The sequence below is a fragment of the Pyxicephalus adspersus genome, chromosome 7, assembly GCF_032062135.1.
Source record: "Pyxicephalus adspersus chromosome 7, UCB_Pads_2.0, whole genome shotgun sequence".
NCBI lineage: Eukaryota > Metazoa > Chordata > Amphibia > Anura > Pyxicephalidae > Pyxicephalus > Pyxicephalus adspersus.
Genome location: NC_092864.1, coordinates 39918582 through 39925847, shown reverse-complemented (window position 1 = coordinate 39925847; position 7266 = coordinate 39918582).

The following is a 7266-nucleotide window of genomic DNA, read 5'->3' as shown; positions in this document are numbered from 1 at the left end:
AGTGAATAATGCATGACTTGGAGAGGAGAATGCACCCAGACAGTAAATATTTGATGATTTGTTAAGGGAAGGGCACCCAGTGTGTAAATTGGAAAAGGGGAGAACACGCATAGGGTGAAAAGTTGCTGATTTAGAAAGTGGAAGGGCATCTGGACAGTGAATTTTGGGTGACCCGGAAAAGAGGAATGAACCCAGATAGTGAATAAAAGGTGAGGGCACCTAGATAGTAAAAATAGAACTTTTATGTGGAGGGTCAATTTAAATACCGTATAAATATATGATTGTCTACAGCCTGGTCATGGTTCTGTTCTACCGTCTTCTTCTGTCAGCTGTGGAGAAAAAAAAGACACAGAGATCCTGAAAGAGAGACGGTTGAGACTGGAATAATACTCCAGAAAAAATAATATCCACTGTTCTCAGTTAATGTATTATCTGATTAGCAGACATCAGAAGAGACATAAATATATAATAAAATGTAATGTTTCAACAAGCAGTGATTATCATTCTATCCAGCATTCAAACCCTCTTTCATCTACATAGAAAATGCATTTGCGTTCCTATAGTTAATAAACACTGAGCTGCAGCTTAAACATTGCGTGGGCGTGCCTTATGCAGCACGTGTAACTGCCTTGATCTTGGATGAATAGCAAGCAAAACTGAAGTCTTTAAAATGGATTTTTTTAATAAACAACAGTTCAACGCTAAATACAGTATAGTATATTGGCTGTGAGTGATTACATTTTGGGATTTATGTACAGCAGGGGTGTCAAACTCTGGCCCGTGGGCTAAATCTTCTGGCCCGGCACATCCTTTTTTTTTGGCCCCCAAAATAATTCCTCATATGAATTGCAGCTGGCCCGCAGCTAATGAAATCCAAAGTAATGGCGGACCAGCTGCAATTCATATTAAGCTGGTGTTCTATAGACGCGAGTACAATGCCGCTACCAGACTTCCCGGCATCACCCGCGTCTCTAGACCAGCGGCCTCTCTGCCTATACGTGGCTCGCGTTTAATAGAGGCAAGTGATGCGGGGAATGGACCAGCAGCCTATGTGTGGACCCGGTGGAGTTTATACTGACAGGTAAACTCAATAATCAGAAATTATCAGGAATAATATTATCAACAATTATCACAGAGCTATTGCTAAAATAATTGTTTTACTGTGCCAGAGAATGCAATGTGAAACCAAATGAATGCAGCAATTAATTTGGTTTCACATTGCATTCTCTGGCAAAGTAAAACAATTATTTTCAATAGAAAGAAACAAGAACACATGAGAAGAGCATGCAGTAATATGCAGTTTCTCACAGAAGAAAATTGTTAATATTATTGTTAGCCTGTGCAAAAAGGTTACCATTGCAATTTAACTCAGAAGGCTACAAATAGAGAAAGAGGCATAAGATTTTTTCTCAAATTTTCCTCAATTTTTTCAATAAATTTCAAGTTTGCCCTGCAACTTGGTCTAAGTTTTTAATTTTGTCCCTCTGTGTATTTGAGTTTGACACCCCTAATGTTCAGTATTAAACTGCTGTAAAAATACCATAATAATAAAAATCAAAAGCTTTATTCTTTTTTTCTATTATTTCTCCAAATATAAAAAGCCACTTTACCCAGAAACAGTGACACATACCCCTAAAACCTTCAGTCCTGACCCAATAATACTCATATCAACAATATTCCCCCACTGCCATGTCGTTCTGTAGCCAGTCCTGCAAAGTACCCAGAGTTTCAAGATATTGAGGAGCATGTGACCTCCTCACATGATGCAGTGCCTCAATGCCATCACATGATGAAATCACCACACCGTCTAGGCTCCAACACCAACTGAAATTTTTGATAAAATTGGAATTGATGAAGAAATGTTGAGAGGTTGCTGTAGAAGTATCAGTAGGTCAGGTGGTGAGGAACATCTTTCCATTTCTGTAAATATATACAACACATACTGTATTGATATATAACCAATTGTGTGCTAAATTTTGTCCACGTATGAAGTCAAAATGAGGAAACGCATTCATTTTCATCTTCTCCGCTCAGCACTGTTTTACAAAATCTAATTTAAAATGATAAAAAGTAAATTGGAATATTATTAAACTTTAATAATGCATTCAGAATAGAAATGAACGTGATGTTTTAGAATTCAAAGGTGACTTATGCTGCGCTCTCGCTTATGATTAAAGTGTAATTGGACAGCTGAGTTCCATTGAAAGCTTTTTATATTTTCGGAAGCCAACTCTTAAAGCAAACCTAAAGTGAAAAAATAAAAGGACATGTATATACTGCATATAATAACCCTCTATAAAGCAACCAAGTGTGGGAAGCATTCCAGGAAATGTGCCACGATAGGGGTCATGTGAATGGGTGCTGGAAGAATCTGAAAATAAGTTTATTACATAAACTGTAATCTTCTCTGTTCTGTCGTTACTATGTAAATATATGATAAAGGATGAATTGTTATATAAACATCTTTACGTTTTTTCCAGCTTATACTATATATTATTATTGAACGATAATAGTTCCCAGGCCACATCGTAATATATATGTGATTTGCTAAATGCTATATACAACTTATTGCAAGGCTTATGCTTACTGGTATTATCGAACTTAGATTCTAAGAAGCTGTGCCATGCTTACACTTGTGACTTATGTCAGAAATACTCAACAAGTTTTATTTATAAAATAGGGAATTCGACATTCTCTCAAACATTCCCTGGTGGGAATCTTATACTGCCATTAATACACATGTCCCACACACCTAGTACGTTCCCATATGGATATGTCCACCCTTGTTTCTTCTGCACCGCCATTATGTATACTAGCCTTGGCTGTTACTTTACCTTCTCAGCTGTATATGCTAAAGAAAAGTAAGGGGTCCCTTGGGTGGCAACATCATTCTCTGCTTATAAAAATGTAATGCATGCCCAGCCAATGTGTATAGTTTTGATTGGTGCACACGTGATCTTTAGACATACACACAAAGTAAGCTGGGGCCAAATGTTATTCATTGTTTACCGCGATTTGTGTGCCTGTGTGCTATGTGGCACCCAAAATTCCACATATGGCTGCCACATCATGAGCACAAAGTGTCATCTCAATGACCTTTGGCAACAACATACTATCAATGCCAGCCTTGAGGTCACGTGTCACCTATGCAATATCTGTTCAGCTTAATGTTCTGATGGGTCACAGGGTGAATAATGTGTTAGACACGTGTCCTCATAGCCAAGAACATACACCCTCAGGTATCTGGATTACATGTCTACACAAGTCATCTCAGGGCCAGTATCTTAGTTCAGGATATAATGCTGACCCTGAATGATGCCTACAGAAAATATAACTGGCCTTGTGGAGAAAACCAGAAAAAGCAATGCCAATAAAACAACGTCCTCTGGAAAAAAAAATAAATACAGATAAACATAACTGATATCTCAATTAGGTGCTTGAGAATCAAACCATCATTTCATATTTCTTTAAAGGGCTTTTGAGTTGCTAAATTTGAAAATCTTCTGTGGTTATAATGAGGGGTTCAGAAATCTCCAATTTATCCTTTCTTCGTTTTAAATTACTCAAAATGTAGCAGGAATTGATAAATCACAATAAAATAGGTGAAATGGCCTAAATTTCCAGATGCAAAGTTGGGAACTGTGGCAGAGAGATCTCCCTGTTGAGATTTTAAAGGCATGTAGAAGCCAAGAGTCACCTTCCATAACAAAAATGTCACTATTCTGAAGACAGTATATAGTGAAATACTGGATATATGTTATCTCGCAGGGTACCTGGACCTTGGATCTAGGAGTACAATTAGTGCCATGCGTATTCCCCACAACAGCGTCACTTACAGCGGAAAGGAAAATCAAGCAAATAGTTGTAAATCCTCGACGCTGCAGGCTGCAGTATCCATGATTTCACTTTGGCTTTGAATCGTCTTTTGGCATCCCCAGCTCTGAGACTATGTGCAACTGAAGGGGATTTGGAGTTATGCTGCAGCCAATGAGCAGAGTAGTTTCTAATCTTAATCATGTGCTACCATTGGCTGCTGAGACTTTATAGCTTCTCTGCTTCCAATCACCAGGGCCGGTTGTAGTATTTAGTTAGGATGACCTGCTGCTGGTACGTTATTTTGTTATAATTACTGTGGCTGACCCTGTGATTGTACGCTGCCTGGCCCAACCTTTTGCCTGTGACCCCAGTTTTTCTTTGTATTTATCGTTAAATACCTCGTCTGGTGGACTGATTACCCATGTATGACCACTGGCTCAGTATTCTTGACTTGGCTCTGTTGAAATCCTTGGTACTGCATAATCTGTGGGCTCCTGGCCTTCTGTCAGTTATTGCTAGCCCACTGAAGACCTGGGGAAACCATGTGCTGGGAGAGCGCAACTAGCCTACCAAGGCTGAACAGGGGTTTGCTATAGGGGAAGCACTGTGTTGGCAAGCACTGGAGCTGGACCAGGGTCTCACATTCCCCCCCCCTTTTATTAGAAATACATAAGAAAATCTAGGAAACTCAGAACTCCAAAACCTATCACTCTTTTATAATGAAAGATAATTTGTGGCACCTCAAAGAATAGTAGCCATAATTGTCTTATTTTAGATTTGAGCACAAAGTTATTCATATACATGTAAAATGAATATGTATTGTATAATGAGATGTATTTAATTACATCCAGCGGGAGATAGACAGAGATTATAAATTCACCCCACAGCAGCTCTGCAAGCAACAGTTTCCTCAAGGCATATGGAGAAATTGAGTTGACTTCCTCTATGAGGGTTCTAACAAGTGATCCCTTTGAAATTAATTACAAAAACACACATCAAAGACTGACTTTAGAACTGGTAGAAACTTCAACCTTACCTGTCAGACAAAAAATAAAATCATACATAGTGTGCAGCTCTAAAATTGCACCATGGGGTAAATGTAAAATATACATCTAATTAATGTAACAATAAACGAACGACGAACGATCCTGCACGATATCTGCGAACGATCGTATGGCACCGATCCTGTACATACAGATAACGACACGATCGTTCGCAGATATTGTACACACGATAGATGCGATCGTTTGAACGATACAGGAAGTGACGTGCACCACAGGAAGTGAATACTGTGTGCGAACGTTCGGATCAAACGAATAAAGATTCACCACACTGTTCCTTTCTCCCTATGTGCAATATGCCCTTCAAATTTTTTTCAAGGAAGAAGAAAGCAGCTCTTGCTTTGATATGTCTGCTTGAAGAGGAGGAGGTTAAGAAGAAGAAGCGGCGAATGTGGTGCAAGGATTGGTTGTTGGACCGAGACAACATTTCACATGACAGTCTGCTACGGGAACTGCGCCACTCATTCCCAGATGACTACAAAAATTATCTGCGTATGTCAGATGTCTGCTTCCAACAATTACTTTCTGCAGTTACACCTTTCTGCAGAAACAAGATACCTTCATGAGGAAGTCCATTACACCTGACAATTATATGTACCCAACTTTTAGAGAGGTAGGTTGCATATAATTCTGTGTAATTTAACTTTTTATTTTTGTTTGCTTATTACAGTATCAGAGGGAGAGCGAGAAAGTCCACAGCCAGGCACGTCAGGGCAGATGGCAAAAAAAGTGTTGGTAAGCATTCATATAATGTTTATACGAAAATGTGTCATATCCATGTGTCGGCCACACAATATATGTGTACTTAATATTCTTTTTCATTCCTACACAGATTTTGTTTCACAAAGAAAGGAAATTTTGGAGAAAATGGAGGTCATGTAGCACCGATGGAAGGAAGTGGCCAAGACAGTTCGCGAGGCGAGAAGTGACCTGCGGGCACTCCAAAAATTTAACAAAACAAAAATTAAAAAAAAAGGAAATATTATTTTTTTTTTATTTTATACATTTTTTACAATAAAATTATTTGTGTGTACGCAGCTTTAGTTCTTCCGGTAAAAGTTTTTAGTGTTTTGTTGAATATGACATGCTCTCAATTAGCATTCCCAAATCCAAAGGTGTTTTGTAACAAAGTTGAGATTCTTTGTAGGTCCCCATCTGCAAATTCTTCAGAACAGAAAAATGGTCTTCTCCAAACTTGTCATATGGTTTGAAGCTCATAGATGTCTTGTCTTTGTATGCTGTAACAATACCAGTTCCCGTTAATAGAAACACCTGAAAATCTTTAGGAACTTTTAGTTCTTAGGTACCTACTAACTCAACTGTTTTTACACTTTGGAAATCCAGACCATTTAGCATAAAATCATACAATTATGAATACATTTAAAAGCCATTATAATAAAAACAACAGAATAAATTGCCATTTCCTGTGGAATATTATAATGTAATAGATATTTAATGTTTTACAAAATGAACCTCCTAATGTCCTTGGACCTGCTGCATGACTCATCTTTTATGCAATTAATCTGATCTCAATTTAGTTCTGCCATTATTTGCAGAAAGCAAGGACCCCATTCTTGAAGCTTCTTTTTCAGGAACGGATGCGGAGGTGTACTTTCTACAGTAGTCCATCACAAAAGAAGGTCAAAAAGTAATTGTTCATTTATAATAATATGATTATTTATTTTCCAACAAAATACACTTGAATTCTTTGTATTTATGTGCTACAGCAGTTTTTCTCAACTTGGTTTCCCCCAAAAGTTGCAAGTGGTTCCTTGAGTAATAGGCAATCTGGGACTCTCAAGTCAGTTTTACTGACACTTATGATCTTTTTGGCTAACTGCAAGAATACCATTCCTAACAATGGCCAGCAATGTAAAAAGCATTCTTATTACTGGCCAAAGCACTTATATACTGTGAGCTGTGCATATAGTAATTATATCAGGGGTTCCCTACAACCTGGTAATTATTTCAGGGGTTCCCCCATGTAAAATGGCCAAGCAAGGCTTTGATACAGTGACAATAGGCTAGGGGTTATCCTTACATTCTGGAAGTCGTGGACGATGGAGGAATGTAGACCATACAAGGTATAAGGATCTTTCAGGCTCAGCAGAACTTCACCTAATTAAATCTACCAATTACTGCAGCATTTAAAAATGTAAAGCTCAACTAAACCCAAATTAAAAAAGGCCAAGTCTAATAGCAATCAGGTTGAGGGGTAATTCAAACGGTATACAGAAACAGTGATGGTGGTGGTGAACAGGATATTTGTTTTGTGGGTCAAATGTGCTTTCCCACTGCATTACAGCTATTTATTTTCATCTCTGTATTTAGTCAGTTGGAGGGTCAATCAGTTTTGTCCATATGACAACCAATAAATGTCATATGATTC